This window comes from Salvia splendens, chromosome 17, assembly GCF_004379255.2.
Source record: "Salvia splendens isolate huo1 chromosome 17, SspV2, whole genome shotgun sequence".
NCBI lineage: Eukaryota > Viridiplantae > Streptophyta > Magnoliopsida > Lamiales > Lamiaceae > Salvia > Salvia splendens.
The window spans coordinates 9,790,373-9,811,197 of NC_056048.1; the positions used below are offsets into that span (position 1 = coordinate 9,790,373).

The 20,825-nt window shown below is 39.8% G+C and overlaps 1 long non-coding RNA gene across 1 annotated transcript; it reads left to right on the top strand.

Annotated features, from left to right (window-relative positions):
- The first annotated feature begins 18,918 nt into the window (after positions 1-18,918).
- On the top strand, positions 18,919-19,699 carry LOC121773891. The gene is made up of 2 exons (XR_006044873.1): positions 18,919-19,200; positions 19,278-19,699. It is a non-coding gene; the product is annotated as an uncharacterized LOC121773891 (long non-coding RNA).
- The last annotated feature ends 1,126 nt before the right edge of the window (positions 19,700-20,825 follow it).

Below are 20,825 nucleotides of genomic sequence, written 5' to 3' on the forward strand. Positions count from 1 at the left end.
GTAGAGCGATTATGGCCTCGCCAAGGACTAATGTGGAAGATTAGTTTTAGAGGAGTTCATTACTCCCTCCGTCCAACAATAGGGGTTACATTTAGTGTGAGCACGAGTTTTAAGAAATGCAAAGAATAGTGAGTTGGAAAAATTAGTGGAATACGATTTATATTGATTTTTTTATAGTAATTAATTAAATGTGAGTGAGATGAGTTAGTTGAATGTGAGACCTATATACCATTTGTGGTAAAAGTAAAATATAATTTTATTGTGGATTGGAGAGAGTATTTTTAATAATACTGGGTGATTTTACTAATATTTAATTGCTAATGTATCCATGCTGAATGACTAACAGAATTCAAGTAGAAATATGAAAGAAACTAGCATGTGCCGTAGTGCAAGAAGGCCCAAATCAGTTAGTGCTTTTGTGTTTCTTGTTATATTGCTTATAGCTAAGGTATGTTTAGGCTTGATAGAGTTTTAGGTCATTTTGTTGTGCATATCAACCTAACACAATTATAAGTCATCTGATATCTTAAGTGGATGGATGAGATTGAATTATAAGAATAGAGTCAGGATTGCTTGCCTATTAACAGAACCATAGTACTCCCTCCGTCCCGCTTTAGGAGTCCTAGTTGAGTTGGACACATGTTTTAAGAAAGTGTTTGAGTGTTTAATAAATAAATATTGTAGTGGATGTTGGAGCAACTTTTAATTGAGTGTGTAATAAATAAATGTTGTAGTGGATGTTGTGACCCACTTTTAACACTTTTTTACTTACTTTATAGGCATTTTTTATTAGTTTATCTCAACCGAGACTCCTAAAGCGGGACGCCCGAAATTGATCAACCGGGACCCCTAAAGCGGGACAGAGGGAGTATTAATGAAATTACTCCTTCCGTCTAGTTTTCATTTTGATTCATCCCTTATTATTTGTTTCATTATATTTTTACTACTTTTGATAGTAAACCCTATTTTCTACTAACACATTTCTTCGAGATGGTACCGAATCATGTTTTAGTCATATTTTTATCCTAACTCACATATGTAATTTTATGCAATGTTTAACTAATTTATATGGAAACTAGATAAAGTTATAAAAAGTATTCATACAACATAAAGAATGATGCATTTCATATTTTGATATGATATGATCACCTTTCGTCTTAGTGACAAAATTGATTATACTCAATGATTTAATTTAGTTTAACCAATTAATATTTAATTGTTATCTTAATTGGATTGGTATACTAATTTGAAATTATTTATTCTTAATATTAGTTATTGTTTAAATTATTTTTTTCCTTTTTTAAGAGAATTACTAATGGTTCCTCTTGTGGTGACTAAAACCTCTAAGCATATTGAGTGAAGAAGAAATATCTTATCAATTAATATGGACTTAATGCTTTATTTATTTTTATACTCCTTTCGTCCCATAAAAATAGTCCTCATTTTTCATTTTAGTTCATCTCATAAAATCATTCCACTTCATTGTTGGCAAGTTTTTTATACTCTTATGAGGCGGGCTCCATTCTCAACCAATAACACTTCAATCACTTTTTTATTTCTCTTACTTTCCCAAAATTCTTATTTTTATAGGACAAAGGACTCAAGGAAGTAATATTATTACTACAAATCATTTAGAGCATCCGCAATGGCGGACGAAACGCACGCCCTAGCCACCGGCTAGCGGATAGGGTATGGCGTTCGTCCACTATTGGAGTCGGCGAAGGGGACAGACTAGCGGTTGTCCGTGGAGGGAGGGCGCGGCGAATTAACGAATAGTTGTGGGCCTATACGTCCGGGGAGTGAAATCGGTTGGTGCAAGAGCACTTGCGCCAAGAGCAACAACCAATGGTCCCTCGCCCCATCCATCATCTAGTTGTAGTCTACCGGGACCACCTCGGTGCCCATCAATGGTTGTTTGACGACTACTTCGCTGAGGAGCCGCGGTTCAGGGAGTCCTTTTTCCGGCTGCGTTTTAGGATGCATCGGCCGCTATTTCTGCGTATCGTGTCATCTTTAGAGGCTCGATACAAGTATTTCCGGTACAGGGAAGATGCGAATGGTAGACCCGGTCACTTGCCGATACAGAAGTGCACCGCCGCAATCAGGCAGTTGGCATACGGAGGTGTGGCCGACATGTTCGACGAATACCTTCACATAGGCGAGACGACTGCTTGCGAGTGTCTGCAGCATTTCTGTCGGGGCTTCATTCACATATTCAGGGAGAGATATCTTCGAAAGCCTACCCCCGACGACTGCCAAGGTCTGAAGGATAAGCACGGGAGGGTGCACGGTTTTCCCAGTATGTTGGGCAGCATAGATTGTATGCATTGGGAGTTGAAGAACTGCCCCACTGCATGGAAAGGGATGTACACGACCGACTTCAAAGGCAAGAATCCCACCATGATCCTCGAAGCCGTAGCTGACTCCTGCTATGGATTTGGCATGCATATTTTGGGATAGCCGGGTCGAACAACGACATCGTCCTCCAATTGTCACTCCTTTTCATCGAGCAGTGTCTGGGCGTTGGTCCGACCATCAGTTTCGTCGCCAACGACAACCAACACGATATGGGCTACTATTTTACGGTTGGGATATACCCTAAGTGGCCCGTATTTGTGAAGAGGATCAGATGCCCAACAGATCCAAAGAATATTTACTTTGCGCAAGGATGTGGAGCGGGCATTTGGTGTGCTCCAGTCTCGATGGGCGGTGGTGAAGGGTCCAACACGTTTGTGGTATGATGACTGCATTGCTGATGTCATGTATACATGTATTATCATGCACAACATGATCGTCGAAAATGAAGGTCCAGAACTGACTGATTGGGCCGCTGAAGATGCTACCGGTCCAAGCCACGGTGTGGCCACCGCCAATGTACGAATGGGGATACCCCGAGGGGGGGGGACGCTGAAAGGGTCCAAGCATTTGCCGATATTCGCCAACAAGAAGCTCATATTCGACTCCAGCATGACATAATTGAAGAGTTATGGGCACGTAGGATTGCACGCTGATATCTAATGTAATTTGTTTAAATCGTTGTTTTTTTTAAAAAAAATTTACTAGACTTTTTTTTAAAATTGTACTAGGTAAGTTTTTTAATGAACTTATTATTGCACTTTCTCTGTATTCGTGTCAAATTTTTAATTACGTATTTGTTAATTTGTTTGCTTGGCTAGGACGTTGGCTAGTTCTAGTGCTAGTGTAAACAGCAGCTCAACGCTATCAATTTCAGATCTCGAGCACAATCAAGATCAATACTTGAACGAATAAGAACAACACACGCAATGCTGATTGAAAATGAGTAACCAAGAATTTATGAACTCAAGGAGAAACGGTGAAGCACTTTTATTGAATCTCTGGAAGAATTCCAACTAACTCAAGATGAAGAACTCTCTTTTACTTTTGTTAGTTACACAGCTCGATCCCTGAAGCCGAGACTCTAACTAATTCCTCTCATTCTATATACAAAGTTTTGAAGGGAAAATCCAAACAGAAATTACAAGAATTTGCATATTAGACCCTGAGCTTTTACACATCAGTCCCTGAACACTTCATTAGTTGTCCACAACCCATAGAATGATAGCTTGAAACTCATAGAATGATAGTTTCCAACTACAAGAATGATAGTTTAGTTTTGCCCCAAATTCCATAACAAATCTCCACCTTGGGACACAACTGAACAAACTTCCAAACACTTCCAACTTCTTTCATTCACTTTAGCTGGATTAGATTCACCAAATCCATACAATACTTCAGTTTTGAACCGGGTAACACTTTTGTAAGCATATCAGCTGCATTGTGTTCAGTAGCCACCTTCTCAATCCTCACTGAACCTCTTTCAACCTCATCTCTCACAAAATGCAGCTTGACATCCACATGTTTGCTCCTCTCATGAAATGTGTGATGTTTAGATAGACAAATAGCACTATTTGAATCACATAGCACTGTTACTGCTCCTTGATCAACACCAAAATCAGAGCAAATGCCTTTCAGCCAAATACTCTCTTTCACAGCCTCAGACATGGATATGTACTCAGCCTCGGTTGTTGAGAGTGCCACTACCGATTGCAGATTTGATCTCCAACTCACTGCAGCACCAAACAAACAAAATATGTAGCCTGATTGGGACTTCCTTGTATCTATATTTGTTGCAAAATCAGAATCACAATACCCCATGATAGGCTGCTTCTCAACTCCCTTACTTCCATCAAATAAAATTCCATAGTTCTGAGTTCCATTCAGATATCTGAGTATCCATTTTAAAGCATGCCAGTGATCTAGGCCAGGATCTGCCATGTACCTGCTAACAGCACTAACAGCATGGCTGATGTCTGGTCTTGTACACACCATGGTGTACATGATGCTCCCAACTATATTTGCATATGGGATCTTGTCCATTTGTCTCCTCTGTCCATCATTCTCAGGGCTCTGACTTGTGCTGAGCTTGAACTGCTGACTCAAGGGAATAGTCACTGGTCTACTGTTGTTCATTTGAAACTTATGAACAACATCCTTGATGTAGTCTTTCTGAGTCAGCCATATTTTCCTCTGATCTCTATCCCTCATGATCTCCATGCCCAGAATTTTCTTTGCCTTCCCAAGATCTTTCATATCAAATTCAGCCTTCAAATCTGCCTTCACTAACTCCACCTCTTCCTTATACTTGGCTGAGACTAGCATATCATCCACATACAACAACAGATATGCCACAGCAACTCCATCCCTTCTCTTAACATAAACACAATGATCATATAGGGATTTTTCAAAACCAATTTTCTGCATAAATGTATTAAATCTCAGATACCACTGTCTTGAGCTTTGCTTGAGACCATATAAGCTTCTCTTCAACAAGCACACCATTCCTTCGTTTTCTGGTTGAATGAAACCAGGAGGCTGCTCCATGTAAATCTTTTCTTCAAGCTCTCCATGAAGAAAAGCGGTTTTAACATCAAGTTGCTCCAATTCCCAATCTCTGTGGGCAACTATAGCAAGAAGAACTCTAATGGAGCTGTGTTTAACCACGGGGGAGAATATTTCATTGTAATCCACTCCCTCCTTCTGTGTAAACCCCTTGGCTACCAACCTAGCCTTAAATCTGACTTGGTTGTTGTTGAAAGCTTCAATTTTCTTCTTAAAAATCCATTTACAACCTACTGTTTTCTGATCAGTGGGTCTTAATACCAAGATCCAGGTGTGGTTTTTGTACAGACTATCTATCTCCTCTTGCATAGCCAATAGCCACTGGTCCTTCTCTGGGCTTCTTATTGCTTCTTTGTAAGTTGAGGGCTCATGATACTCCATCTCCTCAGCTATAGCCAATGCATAATGCATCATATCAAAATCATTGAATCTTGAGGGCAGCTTTATATTTCTTCTGGCCCTGTCTCTAGCTATCAATCTTTCTGGAGTCTTGCTGTCAGTTTGAGGTTCAGGAGATCTGCTATTGTCTGATGTGTCTGATGAGGTTTTTTTCTGACTCTCCACCTCAATCTGAATTCTCTGGACTTGTGAACTGAGGAAAGGCATCTCTGACTCCCTGAAGATGACATCTCTACTCATCACCACCTTCTTATTTCCTTCCTCACAACACCATAATCTGTAGCCCTTAACCCCCTTTTGATAGCCTATCATCACACATCTGAGAGCCCTTGGCTCTAACTTTCCTTGTTTAATATGGGCATATGCTCTACACCCAAATGGCCTTAATATGGAATAATCTCCATAAGAGCCATACCACCTACTATCTGGGGTTTGATTCTCAATAGCAGCTGATGGGCATTTGTTGATCAGGACAACAGCAGTGGAGGCTGCTTCAGCCCAGAAAAGCTTTGACATTCCAGAGGCTATCAACATGCATCTGACTCTTTCAAGAATGGTCCTATTGATCCTCTCTGCAACCCCATTTTGTTGGGGGTTGTGTGGGACTGTTCTATGTCTCTTCACACCCTTGGCTCTGCAGAACTCATCAAATTCATGGGATAAGAACTCCAGCCCATTGTCAGTCCTTAGACATCTCAATGGCTTTCCTTTCTCCAACTCAACCTCAGTGCACCATTCTTTAAATCTTTGAAATGTCTCTGATTTATCTTTCATGATCATAATCCAAACCTTCCTTGAAAAATCATCCACAAAGGATAAGAAATACCTGCCTCCTCCAATGCTATTCACTGGTGCAGGGCCCCATATGTCACTGTGAACATATTGGAGAGGCTCTGTTGAGTTGTGTTTGCCTACTTCATATGGTAGCTTCTTGATTTTTCCAAGAATGCACTCTTCACATGATCCAATGGCTCTCTGTATCCCAGATTCATCCATCTGAATAATGCCTTGCTTTACCAGCTGTGTCAGCCCGGTGTCTCCCACATGGCCCAGCCTAGCATGCCAATTGATGATCTGTGAAGTAGAGTTAGCCAAACCAGCCACTGCCTCAGCTTGTAGATAATAGAGCACATTGTTTCTGATAGCCTTCATGATCGTTTTCCCATTCTTTGTAACAAGCATCTCTCCACCAAAAAGAGTCAATCGATAGCCATTCTTCTCAAGAAGCCCCAAGGATATCAGGTTCCTTTTGATGGATGGGATGTACCTCACATCAGTGAGAGTTCTCATAGATCCATCATCCATCCTCAAACATATCTTCCCCACACCCTTAACATCACAAACGTGATCATCTCCCAGCAGCACCGAGCCATCAGATTCCTTGAAATCCATGAACCATTCAAGATTTGAGGACATATGGAAACTGCAGCCAGAATCCATGATCCATAACTTGGATATAGGACTTCTCTGAACCACATTTAGAGCTCTAGCTTCTTCAATTTCTTCAGTGATTGCCGCAGTTCCTTCTTCCTTATGATTTTCAGCTTGCTTTTTCTTCCAAGCAAAGCAATTCTGCTTGATGTGTCCTGGTTTTTTACACCAGAAACAGCTTCTTGTTTCCTTTTGATCTCCATCTTTTGCAAACTTTGGCTTCCACTTATCAGATGATTGTTTCTTGAACTTGAACGGCTTCTTTGAGGTTGCTTTCACATTCAGACTTTCAGCTGCTTGATCAATCGGTTTGTTGATGGATTTCTGCATTCCTTTCAATTTTAATGCAGAATAAACTTCTTCCAAAGTCACCTTGGAATCTCTCCCTAGAAGTATGGAGTCCTTGAATTGTTCAAAATTCGGGGGCAGAGCATTGAGCAACATCAGCGCTTTATCTTCATCCTTCATAGGATCATCAACACCCTCAAGATCATCTATGCATTTTCGAAAATATTCCAGCTGATCCGCCAGATTCTTGGAGTCCGAGAATCTAAAGTTGAACAATCTTTGCTTGAGATGCAACCTATTGGAGATCGACTTCTCCATGTAGATTTTCTCCAATTTTTCCCATACTCCTGGACTTCCCTCAAAACCCTATCACTGAGGCATAATACGATTGAGCTATAAGCCTTATATTCCAGCTCCTGCGCTTTCCCCGCATCCACCCCCTGAAGTTCCTTCTTGTCCATCTTGGATTTGACATAATCCCAGACACCTTGCTGCATCAGAACAGCTTTCATTTTCAATCTCCAAAGGCCAAAATCATTTTCACCGGTGAAACGCTCAACATCGAATTTTGCGGTAGGCATACTTGAATGCATCGTCTTCTCTCGTTCCCACAGACGGCGCCAATTTGTAAACAGCAGCTCAACGCTATCAATTTCAGATCTCGAGCACAATCAAGATCAATACTTGAACGAATAAGAACAACACACGCAATGCTGATTGAAAATGAGTAACCAAGAATTTATGAACTCAAGGAGAAACGGTGAAGCACTTTTATTGAATCTCTGGAAGAATTCCAACTAACTCAAGATGAAGAACTCTCTTTTACTTTGGTTAGTTACACAGCTCGATCCCTGAAGCCGAGACTCTAACTAATTCCTCTAATTCTATATACAAAGTTTTGAAGGGAAAATTCAAACAGAAATTACAAGAATTTGCATATTAGACCCTGAGCTTTTACACATCAGTCCCTGAACACTTCATTAGTTGTCCACAACCCATAGAATGATGGCTTGAAACTCATAGAATGATAGTTTCCAACTACAAGAATGATAGTTTAGTTTTGCCCCAAATTCCATAACAGCTAGCATATTACTCGGCTGTGGAAAGTCCTGATGATATGGCAGGTGTTGGGAAGTCCTAGTAATATGGCAGAACATGTTTTTGGTTAGTCCTAGTGCTAGCCTATTGGCTATGGCGTCCTATTGTGGATGCTTTTGGAGTTGTGTCATGTTATTGTTTACTTACGTACATATTTCACTAATTCAGTCAAGTTGGACTCTTGAATTGGTACATATGAAATTTTTTTTCAAAGCTTTATTTCTTTATAAATAAATAAATTGTGCAATTAAACATTTAAACACAAAAGCATGACGACCAATGATCGTTAAACAATTTTAAATATGGATAATGGATTGACGCTCTCGCTACATACGTTTATTTTTCGCATAAATTATTACATTATCCCTATCGAGAGTATTCAAAATTAAATAGTACTCCTACTTCCTTTAGTATCATTCCAAAAGATCTCAACTCGGGAAACATATCTCGAGCTCCATCTCATATCATTTGACTTGTTTCTTTTAAATACGTATGAGAATTTTAAAAAATATATATTTAATGATTAAGCAAAAAGTTGAGAGATGATATAATAAGAGAAAGTAGAAAAATTAAAATAGAAAATATTAATTTTTTTATATAGCACGTGATAGTCTGAAATGGATACTCTACTCAACATGATAGTAATAAATAAAGAGAGAGAATAATTTTGTTGATGGTATATTTGTCAAGAAAATACTCTGAGAAAGAACGATTAGTTCTAAGCAATAGAAGAAGTAAATGAATAGTTGATATGTATTGTATTTTCATTTTGAACAAATATATAATTAATCAAATAGGACCGACAATGACCTAAAAATCAGTATTTACATAATGTAATTAATTCGACAGGTAAAAACCGTTGAATGGAAGCACAAAAGAGGTGTGTAAAAAAGTGAGTGGAATTGAATATAATTGAATATAAAAAATTACATGTTAAAACAGAGCCACCCATGTGAGTTCTCCTCTGGCAACTGCAAACCTTGACCCATTTCATTCTACTAACACTCACTCACTTTCTGTATGTATTTGTTGCAGCAAAAAAGAGCGGCCCCCACACTCCTGCCTGACATCATGTAAAGGGGTTTAATCAGGGTACGCAGTCAGGGACGGATCTAGGAATGTAAATGGAAGGGGGCAAAATTATATGTATAGGAAATTTAAGAATTTAAGAAGGGGAAAATATAAAGAAATTTTAAAATTTTTGCAAAATTATTAAATAAAATAGTATATATCAATATATTTGAGGAGGGGCATTTGCCCCACCTAATAATACATTACATCCGTCTCTGTACGCAGTATCCCGTTAAGGGGGAGGCCTTAACCCACTGACTGCCAGAAGCCCATCTCCTAAGGCCTCACACTTGTGCCTAAGAAATGGAAGCAACTACACGACAGTAGTGGGATTCGAACCCAGGCTCATTGCAGCAACATCTGCGTTGCCAACTGCGTTATGCCCCTACGGGCTGTATGTATTTCTTATTTATATGAGATGTGTAATAAAGTCTAGAACTATAGGGATATGTGCATGAGAATGAACATGAAGTACTCCCTACAAATCCAATTTTGATACAGTATATCTATATATAGAGCTGAGCAGCTGAGATAATCCTAGCCGGTCTTATTGTATAGCTACCCGGCGTGGAAATTTTGTCTCGGTAATTATACGCATAGTACTCAGTAAATGAGACATTTTTGTTTTAACACAAAACTTTAGATAGTGCTTTTTAATGAATTAAATTAATAAAGTAGGAAAGAAAAATAAAGTAGGAAAAATTAAGAGAAAGAATAAAATAGAAGAGCTAAAATTGGATAGGGAAGCGAGTTATTTTTGAAAAAAAAAGAAATGATACGAAAATGTAAAACATAGAGACAGTCGGTGAGATCTTCCATGTGAAGTGGTGTTGACGTTTTCCAAAGAAAGAAGAGAATCTGACTCAACTGTGCCCATACCTTAAACCATTTTTGGATTATCTATTGCATCGACTACTTACTAATTGCATTGGTGTGATAGTATAGTCTAAGGCCATCCACAACGCTGTTCCTATACCGTTCCTTAAACCACTATTTGAGGGCCCCACTGTACTTTTTTACTCCATTCCTTAACTAAGGAACGGAACCTGCAACCCTCCGTTCCTTAACCGTTCCTTAAATTACTATTCATTCAATTTCATTTTTTTTTATTTCCAACCCAATTCAATTTAAATAAACACACTTTAAAAAACAAACACACTTTATTAAAAAACACACAACATTAAAAAAAATTTCAACTTAAACGTAAAAAAATAAAAAGCACACAATTAAAATCCTAAAAAAATAAAAGTACACAATTTTAATAATTTCATCCGCCAAAATTTGCCCAAATGTGCTCAATTAGATCATGTTGGAGTTGGGTGTGGGCACTAGAGTCGCGTGTCCTTGCACGAATAGATAACCGTTCTTGTATAGACGGATGCGCTCCACTTCGAGGCGGACTACTTGCGGTTGAGCTTCCGGGGGATTCGTCGTCGAACCAATTTCCCGCCTCGGGTCCTTCGTCTTGGACAATCATGTTGTGCAAGATTATGCACGTATACATGATGTCGACCATGTTTTCCATGAACCACGTACGAGCCGGGGCTTTGATGATGTTGAAGCGCGCTTGGAGAACCCCGAACGCCCTCTCCACATCCTTGCGAGCAGCCTCCTGCTTCTGCGCAAAAAGAGTCTGCTTTTGGTTCGCAGACCCACTGCACGTCTTCACGAAGGTAGGCCACTTCGGGTAGATGCCATCGGCGAGATAGTACCCCATTTTATAAAGCCGGTTGTTGGCGACGAAGTTGATGGCCGGCGCTTTACCATCCAAAACTTCGGTCAAGAGGTCAGACTGGTGGAGCACGTTTACGTCGTTGTTCGACCCGGGGACCCCGAAGTACGCGTGCCAGATCCAAAGGCGGTAGTCGGCAACGGCCTCAAGTATAACGGTTGGGTGGGTGCCTTTGTGGCCGCTCGTGTAGGACCCCTTCCACGCCACCGGGCAATTCTTCCATTGCCAGTGCATGCAATCGACGCTGCCGAGCATCCCGGGGAATCCGTGCACTGTTTCGTGAAGGTTGAGCAGGAACTGACAATCGGTTGTGCTTGGCCTTCGGAGAAATTCGTCGGTGAAGGCTGCCCGGACGCCTTGGCAGAATTTGAGCAAGCACATTCGCCCAGTGCTGTCTCCAATGTGGAGGTATTCGTCGAACATGTCGGCCGTTTGTCCAGTCGCAAGCTGGCGGATTGCTGCAGTACATTTCTGCAGCGTCGTGTGGCTGGGACGGCCGACCGCGTCGAACCCTTCCTGGAAGAACTCTTCCCGGGCTGCCAAAGTATTCGCGATGTGGAGAAATAACGGTTTCCCCATGCGGAAACGGTGACGGAAGTACGTATCTCCCCAAACCGGGTTATCGCAGAAGTAGTCGCGTACTAACCTTGCGGCGGCTTCCTCCCGGTTACGATGGATGTTCGTACGGGAGCGTCGTTCGGGCGGCGCGGCTTCTTTCGCCTCCCGTCGTCGATCTTCTTCAAGTGATTGTTCCAATATTTGACGCATTTGTTGATAAGGATCCATTAGTTTGATTAAATTTGGGAGAAGGAAAATATAGTTGATTTGAGATGAAAATTGGGGTGGAAATAGAGAGGAATAGATGTGTGTTTGTGATTGAAATGAGTATGAAATAGGAGTATTTATAGAGTAAATAAATAAAATAAAAATTAAAAAAAAATAAAAAACGGATATAAAAAAAACGGTCTCATTACCGTTGCAAAAAAAAAAAAAAAAATTTTATTAAATTCGAATTAAAAAAAAAATGAATTATTGCGTCACCGGACGAAGCCCACTCGCGGGGCAGCGAATGGGCTTCACGCGTCGAATGGGAGGCCGCCACGTCGCCTCGGCGCGTGGCGGAACGTTCCGTTCCGCGTTCCTCCGGAACGGAACGCGGCACGGCATAGGAATGGCGACGGCACGGAACGGCGACGGAACGCACCCCGCAACGCGTGCCGCCGCGGAACCGTTCCGCCGGAACGGCATAGGAACCGCAACGGCACAGCGTTGCGGGTGCCCTAATGTCGTGGTAGTGGAAATAATTAAATGTATTCTTGACGTCATTGACTGTGACTTGAAAGTGCTTAGTTTTACTCCCTCCGTCCCCCAATTTGAGTCACTCTTTTCCATTTCGGGCCGTCCCCGAATAAAAGTCACTCTTCCCACTTACCATTTTTGGACATCAAAATTACCCTTTATTTCACAAAAAGTCAAAGGGGCCCCACATTTCACTACCTAACTCCATTTATTACACCACACATTCAAACTTTTCCTTAAAACTCGTGCCGAGTCAAAGAGTGACTCAAATTGGGGGACGGAGGGAGTATTTAGTTGTGACATTTCCAAAGAGAATGTGATTTACTAATAAATACACCCTCCATTCCGCTTAGTAGCGGATCCATATATTTTCATTCGGAGATGCAAACAATAAAAATAGTAGTCCATTTCATTCGGAGATTAAATAAATAAAAATATACTACTACTAATATGTACTCCCTATGTTCCATAATAATTGTCACTTTTATTATGGGTACGTGTTATAAGAAATGTAAAGAAAAGTTGGTTGAAAAAGTTAGTGGAACGTGAGACCCATTTTTTATATTGTTTTATAATAAAATGTGAGTGAAGTGAGTTAGTGGAATGTGAGACCTACTTATCATTTCTGGTAAAAATGAATTGTGACAATTATTGTGGGACGGACCGAAATGGAAAAGAGTGACAATTATTGTGGGATGGAGGGAGTATCTTACATAAATTTCTTGTGAAAGGTTTAATTTATATTTTAAAAATATTTTGTTATATAATAACCATATGATTAACAAATTATTAAAAAAATAATTAATACGAATAATTTATTATAAAAAAAGTACTGTAAAGTGAATTTTTAGAAACTAAAACCTAAATTTGGCCATCCTAATCTAGTTATTTCATATATGCCTACTTATCAGCCCACTAATTATCAGCCCAATAGCCGATTTACAACCATAAATAAATATACTTCTTCGTCCCATTGCAAATGAGACGCTTCTCTTGGGCACATAATTTTGGGTAGTGTCATTTAGCGGCTAAGTGGGCTAGTGGTGTTTGACGAGACACTGAGTCAAATGATGAATTTGTTACTGAATGACCGGCTGGGGATAACCCATGGCCGTATGTGCCCAATGTTCTTATTAATGTTCCCATGAAAAGTAGATAAGAAATGCAGTGTTTTGTTTTTGGGTAGTGTTTGAGCTTTAGGGGGATGCCCTCCTCTTATTTAAAAGAAAAGATAAAGTGAGAATGAGAAAAAGTAGATAAGAAATATATGAGAGATGATAAAGTAAGAAATAGAGTTGTACCCACTACGTCATTGGAAAGTGTGAACTATTTTCTTATTAATGTTCCCATGAAAAGTATGAATTTTCTAATTTTGTAATAGTTAAACAACAAATTACCCCTACACATCTTTTTATTTACAAATTACTATCATTACACTACACTACTAATGATGTGGAGCTCGTTCTTCACTAACACTAATTACCCGACCATTTATCTCTCTTTATTATTTTATCAATTATGCATTAAAAACTCATGATAAACCAAATGTTATATTTTTCCAGAGATGGAGGAGTTTTTTTTTCAGTAAAGGAAGTGCTTCAATTTAGTTGGAACGACTCAAAGAGGAATGTATCTCACTTACCGTGAGACGGAAGAAGAATTAAATAAAAAACTAAATAGCGTCACTTGTACATTATTTCATCTTCTTCATGTAACCTTCTTTTTTCATTCTTCCACACAAGTTCTTCCGCTAACTTTATTCTCCATAAATCAAGTAATGTCTCCTTGCATTATACGAAAATACAACAAACAAAATGGATATAATTGCAGTTTTAAGAAACTGAAAATTCATGAATTTGCGATTGCTAATGCGCTACCACATTTTTGGGTAGTTACTATTCAAAAATGCAAAATAAAGTCGATTTGGGGTGCATTTTGGTGTATAATCGAAGGTGTTTTCAACTATAAAAATGAGATTTTCAGTATGGTTGGAGAATGAAGATGCACTTAAGAAGCACATCTCACGAGCTCGTATAATGAGTTAATATCAAGTTTATAATTTATATTTATTATTTTACGTCTCAATTAATCTATAATTTTGATTTTGTTATAATTGAATTGAACATTAATCAAGTAGTCCTTGCGTCCCATTGAAGATGAAACACTTTAATTTTTTTAGTTTATCTCAATCAAGATAACATATTACTAAAAATAAAATATTTATCTCTATTTTATTTTCTCTCTATTATTTTACTATTTCACTTAACAAACAAAATAAAGTTGCATGAAATCTCGTTCCATCCAAGGAAAGGATCATCTTCGTTGGGACGGAAGGAGTACTTAATAATAAGATTCCAAGAAATTCTGCACTTGAACTTAGAAAGAAAGAGAGAAAAATCAACGAAACATGAAACTTAACAATCAATCACACATTTATGAGCAATTTAGAGCCCATTCCGATTGGCAAGCTTTTTCCGTATGGTGCTAATTGGAATGAACTTAGGTGATCTAAATTTGTAGCTGTCACTGTAAGATTAATCATGAGTAATATGCCTAAACTTGTTAAACCTACCTAACATAAAATCAATGATTTTCCATAGGCCATGATTCAAAGGGTGGTCACTACTTGCCTCTTTCAAGTCAATATGTACCCTGAATTATGCACATTTAATTTGCCTCTATTCTACTTATTGCCTTATTCACTCAATCAATCACCAGTCAAAACTCCCCTCGACACTAGTACAAAAAGTCATCTGCATCATTAAATGAAGCATTTAGCTACTTCCCCACCACTCCAATTAATTTCTCACATTTTCATATGCATATCCTCAGAGTGTACAACTACTTAATGCAAGTTTCAGACCATCCACAACGGGACTCGCCGGCGTCTCGCGTCTCGTCTCGCTGAGACGAGACCCCGGCGAGACGCGTTGCAGCCTCCATCTCGTCCCGTCTCGTCGCGCGTCTCGTCGCGCGACTCGACTCGCCGAGCCAGGAGACGAGCTGGCTCGCCACGCGCCTCGGCGACGTGGCGCAGCCCGGCGTCGTGCGTGACGCCCACTCGCCGGCCCGCGAGTGGGCGTCGTCACGTGCTGACGCAATAAATATTTTTTTTTAAAAAAAATTCGAATTTAAATAAAAAAAAATTTTTGTAACGGTATTATTACCGTTTTTTTGTTTTTTTTTTATATTTTTTTTGTTTTTTATTAAATTTTTTACTCTATAAATACTCCTAAACCCATCCTCATTTACACACAACTACACATCTATTCTTCATATCATCTAAATTTTCTCTCAAATTTTCGCTGAAATTTTCATAACCCAACTCAAGATGTCCGGCGACGGCGAGGGCAACTATGGCGGCTCCGGCTCCGGCGGGTGGGATCTCAACTCATTCGGCGATTGGGAGAACATGATCAACACATTGGGCGGTGGAGGTTCGTCAACGCCGGGGACCCAGGGTTCGGCGACGCCGGGGGGGTACCAACCACCCAATTTTGACCTTGATGCATATGTTCGTCCCAACGTCCCGCGGTTTTCGCAGGGATTATCCCAGATCCGGGAGGATTTTCCAGTTGATCCCACGCCGGGAGTAGGCCGAGGCGGTGGAGGTGGGCGAGGCGGTGGAGGTGGTCGAGGCAGTGTACAACCCCAGACGGGCGAGGACGAGGAGGAAGAAGAGGAAGAGGAAGAGGATCTTGGCCGACATCCGTACAACAACCTCGAAACGATGGCGGTGTACAACGCCTGGATCACGGTCTCGTACGATCCCATCGTCGGGAATCAACAAACCCGGAAGTGTTTCTGGGAAAAGGTTGTCGAGGTCTACCACCAAATAAAGCCGAACCGCTCCCGCAAGCGCACAGTTAAAATGATCCGCTGTCACTTTGACCGAGTCGACCGACAGGTCAAAAAATTCTGCGGCATCTACTCGGCGGAAGAGGCGCGCTACCAAAGCGGCGCCACGGCCACCGACATTTTGACGTCCGCTTTGCGCGCCTACTACCAGGACGAGGGACATCAATTCAGATTTGTTGATGTTTGGTGCGCCGTCAAGGACGAGGAACGATGGGCCGGCGGTTTCCGCTCCAGCTCGGGCTCAAACTCGAAGCGCACGAAGCATACGGCGAGTGGCCAATACTCGTCTAGTGCTGGTGCGTCTGGTGGTGACACTGCTGAAGGCATCAGCCAACATGATGCTGAATCCCAGGAGTTTGCGGGTACGGTCGGCGATGCAGGAGGATCAGCGAGTAGGCGCCGTCGGCCGCAAGGGACGAAGGCGGCGAAAGCGGCTAGAGCAAGGAAGGGCCGAGGCGAATCAAGCCAGCCGGCCTCAGGATCGGGCTCGCGAGGAGGCTCGGACACACTTATGGTGGCGTACATGACCGCCACAATGGCGGACACTTCCCGCTTCTCGCACTCCCAATACGCGGCCTGGTGGAACGGAATTGTGCATATGGCAGCACAACTTGGCCTTCCGACTCCCCCTCAACCTCGACCGCCTCCGGAGGATGATTAGCCCTTCCGATTAATTTTTTTTTTATTTTGTGTGTTTTTTTATTTTGTGTGTTTTTTTATTTTGTGTGTTTTTTTATTTTGTGTGTTTTTTAATTTTGTTTTAATTTTAATAAAGTGTGTTTGTTTAAATTGAATTGGGTTTTAAAAAAATTATAAATTAAATTGAATGAATAGTAATTAAGAGACGGTATAGAGACGGTTAAGAGACGGAGCGTTGCAGCCTCCGTCTCTTAGTTAAGAGATGGAGGAAAAAAGGACAGTGGGGCCCTCAAATAGTGCTCAAATAGTAGTTAAGAGACGGTTTAAGAGACGGTATAGAGACAGCGTTGTGGATGGCCTCATGCTATTCCCTCTGTCCCAATGAAGATTATCCCTTCCTTGGGTGGTACAGAATTTTATAAAACTTTATTTTATGTGTTGGGTGAAGAGAGTAAAGTAAGAGAGAGAATATAACATCTTGATTAGGACAAACCATAAAGGAAAATGAGTAATGTTCAGTGGAATGGAGGGAGTACAATATATTGTTACCCACATAAGAAGCACAGCTAATTTCGGAGGGTTAGAGAGTTGCGAGACTTAATGGAAGTTGTTCTTCGTTAATAGGACTAAAAGAGACTTTTTTCTTTCATTAATATATTCAGGCAGAAAATGCATATATTACGAATGTGGATAATGTTATTCATTTGACAAGTATAAGAAAATTTAAACTTTTAACATTTGTATTTAGTGCGGAGTGAATTATATAGATAGACCCTGACTATTGCATGTTGGATTTTGATATCTTTATTTTTGAGATACTCCAACATATTTAAGCTTTTTTGATACTTATATGTCCTTCACCCTATGAGGGTATTTTCAATTCGAAATAAATGACATATCATGTATCATCCAAAGGTATACTGTTCTCTTTATTCCACAATAGTTGAACTGTCCTTCGTCCCATAAATTTTATCACACTTCAATTAAGCACGAATTTTAGGAAATATAATAGAAAAAAAGTTGAAAAAATTAATGGAATATTAGTTCTACTTTTATATAGTATAAGTTTTATAATAAAATGTGAGTGGAAACAAGGTAGTGGAATATGAGGTCCACTACAAAAAATGGTACTATAAAGTAAAATGTGACAAATTTTGCGGGAGAGACAAAAATGGAGAAAACGTGACAAACTTTCTGGGACGAAGAAAGTATTCTATTTTGGATTGTATTAAGATAGTTGGGTCATTTTTTTGGCAAAAATTGATGTATATATATATATATTTTTTATTATTTTGCTCTTTCTTTCTTCACCTATTTTTTCCACTTAATATCTAAACATTCATTTATTAATCAATGTGCTAAAAAGTAATGCTCCAACTAAAATGAAACTAAAGGAGTTCTAATATATTACTCCATCCGTTCCGCGGTAGTTGAGTCATTTCATTTTCTGCACTCATTTAAAAAAAAATGATAATAAATAGTTAAAGTGGAAAGAAAGTAAAGCTGGAGAGAGAATAATGTAGAGAAAAATGATTTTACAATGAAATATTGAATTCATCAATCTTCAAATATTCTTATTTCGGAATACTCCATCTGTTCCATTACAAATGAAACGTTTTTATTTTTGAATGGTCCATTAAAAATGAAATGTTTCCTGAAATGGAAATATCATGATCTCAACTCTTTCCATCTCTCTTATTTTATTCTCTTTTCGTTAATTACAAAACAACACTATATAAAATTTCATCCCGAAAAGTAAGTGTTTCATATTTAATGGGACGAATGTGGTATAATGTATGAATCCTATAACACTTATTCCATATAGGGAGAATGTATAATTATAAATAAACTATATAATTCAAATAGTTGTATAAAAAACATCTTTCCAACATTTGAGCCAAGCTAACATTGATATCTCTAAAACTTCAAAATTTTACTTAGACCCCAAGAAATTTCACTTTCCACGCAATATTACATTTTTTTTTATCAAAATAATACTCCCTCCATCAAAGTATTATTAGTAGGAAATTGTGTTTACCTCATTCAAATGAGAAAAATTAAAAAAAATAAAAGTGTTTAATTTTATGAGATATAGATCAAATCGCCAAAAATAGTCTATTTTTTTTTATAGAAGAACGAAGGGGTATTTGTTTCTTCAATTTGTAGTAGCGTGTCTAGTTGTTTTCAACCCTCATCATCCCCACACTACCACCACCTTCGCTGAGTAATTTGTTTTCTTCTCCACTTTCAAAATTATAGGCACCTACACTACACCCCAACCCTCTACTTTCTCTCTCATCATCTTTCAAATTTCTCTCTCTATCCATTGCCCTCTCCTAAATCCAAGAATCAATCTTCCCTTCCAATTTTCATAAAAAAATGCAACCATGTCCATGAATTTTCCCTTGATCCTTCTTTCCCTCTCCCTCCTCGCATCAATTTCCCATTCCTCCAACACTCTCACGGTACATTTACACTTATTCATATCCAATATTAGATTTTTTAAACAATTAATTAATTACATTTTTTATTTCCGGCGCAGGATTCGGTGGCGGCGGAGAAGACGCGGCTGGGCTCGACGCCGCCGAGCTGCCACAACAAATGCAACCAGTGCCACCCGTGCATGGCGGTGCAGGTGCCGACGCTGCCGAGCCACAGCCGCGTGGGGCCCGCCGATTACTCCTCCGCCGGAAACAGGTACTCCAATTACAAGCCGCTCGGCTGGAAATGCAGATGCGGCGGCCATTTTTACAACCCTTAATTACAAATTCCATCCTTTTTCCAAAATTGAAAAAAAAAAGAGCATACACTGAAATTTCATTTCTAGTCCTTTTTCCATTTTAATTAACAATCAGAGTAGATTTTTTTTTAATATTTTTTGGATAGGTGATGTTAGCGGTGACAAGACATATATTTAATGTAAGATGTGGTTTTTTTAATATATGTAAGCATTTAATTTATTTAGTATGTAGGTGTCGGAGGCTATGCTGTTTTTGTACAGTGACTTATTACGTACTGATCAATTCTGATATTTCTGATACTGATTTTGGTTGTTTTGCTTTCAATTTTGTGGTAATAAAGAAGATTTTTGCAGTGATTTGGAGATGATTATTGATTTTGTTTTGCAATGGATTCGTGCTATGATGATTTACTGTCTTTATTGTCATATCATTTGGGGATTTTTATGCCCTACCTTCTGTCCTATGTGATTGTCGATGTTAGATATTGGTATCAATTTGTTTGTAATTACCATTACACCCCTCGGAAATCAAGAGGGGGGTAAACAGTAAAATTTGATAAATTACCGAAAGCATGTCCAGTGGTAATTATTAGAGCATTAGAGCATCCACAACCGTGCTCTTGCCAGCGGCACGGTTGTGGGCCCGGGCGGTACTATTCATGTCTGCTCTCTGGCAAGAGCACAACACCCACAACTGTGCTCTTCCGCAAGGACGAGCACAATTAATATAAAATTCAATTACACAAAAACATTTCCATAATATTAAAATTCATTTAAAACCCACAATAAATATTACAAATGACAAATAAAATTAAACATTGCATAATTAAAATCCTAAAAATTAAAAATTACATAATTAAAATCCTAAAAATTAAAAATGACACTACTCGTTGCCGAATTTCGCCCACATGTGGTTGATTAGGTCTTCTTGTAGTTGATTGTGGATTCGAGTATCGCGCATTGTGTGTCTTGTCTCGATCCTCTGGCCAACCGTCGTATGCTCGCCTCGGCGTAGGGGAGACCTCGCTGTTGAGCTTCCGGCTTCGTCCTCGTCGTAGAAGCTAGCCGCCCTCGGCCCTTCGTCGGCTATAATCATGTTGTGTAATATAATACACATGAACATGATGTCGGCGATATTATTCACGTACCACAGCCGAGCCGGGGCCTTCACAATGTTGAATCGAGCTTGAAGGACCCCGAAGGCTCTTTCGACATCTTTCCGCGCTGACTCTTGACGCTGCGCAAAAAGAACCCGTCTCGGGTCGTGCGGGTTGTGGAGCGTCTTCACGAACGTCGACCACCTTGGGTAGATACCATCGGCGAGATAGTAACCCATGCGGTATATATTTC